At 61.5% G+C, this 353-nt stretch overlaps 1 protein-coding gene across 1 annotated transcript in view; it reads left to right on the forward strand.

Moving 5' to 3' along the window:
* The window catches only part of ETV5 (ets variant 5), a 10,268-nt gene that overhangs the window by 6,239 nt on the left and 3,676 nt on the right, over positions 1–353 (forward strand).

Genomic DNA, 353 nt, shown 5'->3' on the forward strand with positions numbered 1-353 from the left:
TGTTCTCCTTCGCCCTGGGTTTGCCCATGCTGTCAGTAGGCGCCGTGGCACAGGTCAGAGTTGCCCTCTTACCCATCCAGTAGCCATGTGGATGCCCTTTGCTGCAGTGATGGCTGCCTTGTCACTGGTGGCAGGGTGTCCTCTTCGAGGGTGGGGCTGGATGTGGCAACCCAGCCCAGGCCATGCAGTGTGGCCATGGAGCATCCCTCCCTGGCAAAGCAGAGCTCAGCTCTGGGCAACCTTGGAGCTATGCAGGGGTCTGGCCCCGACCCCTCTGGAAGCACGGTGCCAGTGGGGAGCTTGGGTTTCACTCAGGAAGGGCAGAGGGACACGGCTCGGAAATGGAGTAATCC

Source organism: Mesitornis unicolor, unplaced genomic scaffold (genome assembly GCF_000695765.1).
Source record: "Mesitornis unicolor isolate BGI_N332 unplaced genomic scaffold, ASM69576v1 scaffold21040, whole genome shotgun sequence".
Lineage (NCBI taxonomy): Eukaryota > Metazoa > Chordata > Aves > Mesitornithiformes > Mesitornithidae > Mesitornis > Mesitornis unicolor.